Source organism: Aplysia californica, unplaced genomic scaffold, assembly GCF_000002075.1.
Source record: "Aplysia californica isolate F4 #8 unplaced genomic scaffold, AplCal3.0 scaffold01345, whole genome shotgun sequence".
NCBI lineage: Eukaryota > Metazoa > Mollusca > Gastropoda > Aplysiida > Aplysiidae > Aplysia > Aplysia californica.
Window position 1 is genome coordinate 114,144 of NW_004798615.1, and position 1,308 is coordinate 115,451.

At 39.4% G+C, this 1,308-nt stretch overlaps 1 protein-coding gene across 1 annotated transcript in view; it reads left to right on the top strand.

Annotated features, from left to right (window-relative positions):
* Nucleotides 1-399: 399 nt before the first annotated feature.
* Nucleotides 400-1,308, top strand: part of LOC101846263 — a gene marked incomplete at its 3' end in the record, with an annotated part of 7,954 nt that continues 7,045 nt past the window's right edge. The window contains 1 exon segment of the mRNA XM_013090574.2: nucleotides 400-689.

Below are 1,308 nucleotides of genomic sequence, written 5' to 3' on the forward strand. Positions count from 1 at the left end.
CATGTGTATGTGTGTATGTGTATCTGTGTATGAATGAGTGTGAGTCTATATGTGTGTGTGTCTATGTGTTTGTGTCTATGTTTGCGTGTCTACGTGGGTGTGAGTGTGTGTGTGTGTGTGTGAGTGTGTGTGTGTGTGCGGTGTGAGTGTGTGTGTGTGTGTGTGTGTGTGTGTGTGTGCGTGTGCGTGTACATGTTTACCTAGACGGGGTTAAGTGGGCCAATGTATCAGACAGGACCGATGTCTCTCCAAGTGCGCTTGACACACTACACAATGCACACTACACTGGACGCACTACACAGTAGACACACTCGACTGAACACTATCTGTGCAGAGCACACTATCTCGACTGAGCACACTACCACTATCTAGACGTTTGGGTCAGAGCTGCTTGCACACGTGTGGTGATCCCTCCTTGAGCTAGTCATGCCGTTGGCCTATGTCAAATCACTCTAGCCTCAAAACGGAACCCGTGTGCCTTATCAGGACGTTTGGTTAAGTACACACGAAAAAAAAAAAACAAGGACAGCTGAGAACACATTGCCACATCCAATCCAAAGAAGATGTTCACATCGAAATGCTTTTCGGGTGCGTCTCTTTTTGGACTAGTTTGTTGTTGTTTACATAAAACCCGATTTCTTTTGGGTTAATTTACGAAATACCCCATTCCTTTCGGATCAGTTGATCAGGTAAGTTTTGTTTCGCAATGTAGATCTAGTAATCAGGCGAAAGAATAAAGTCGTGAGCAGCTTCGAATTTATGTTGGTCAGTGAATGGAAGATAAGTTGAGTACTCACCTGATTTTTTTAGAATGGAAGTTGCTATTATAAAGTCTAACTCGCACGTGTGTAGTTGTTTTATGTCATGTGCATCTGACTGAGAGAAGAATTCATCAGGCGTTTCTTTAATTAAAAATTACGTTTGATTGGAGGTCGTCCCAAAAGTGTTCGTTGGAAACCAGTGAGTAAATTATTGATGGTCAGGAGTTTTGGTTTATCTGAAACGGCACCTGGACATGGATGATTGGTGCCTCTATAAATAAATTATTGATGGTTTTGATTTATTGATTTATAAACAGTCATATATGTGTTTGTTTTGATTTATAGATAATCATAAGTGTGTTTGTTTTGATTTATAAACAATTATAGATTTTAATGTGTTTGTTTATCGTGAAAAGTCAACAATGACTCAAGCACAATGTCAATGAGGTATAGCTCTTTTGAGCCCTTCACCCCCCGAAAGAGTTAATGAAAAAAAAATGAAAAAAACCCATAGATAAATAAATTAATTAACAGATGAATTAATAAA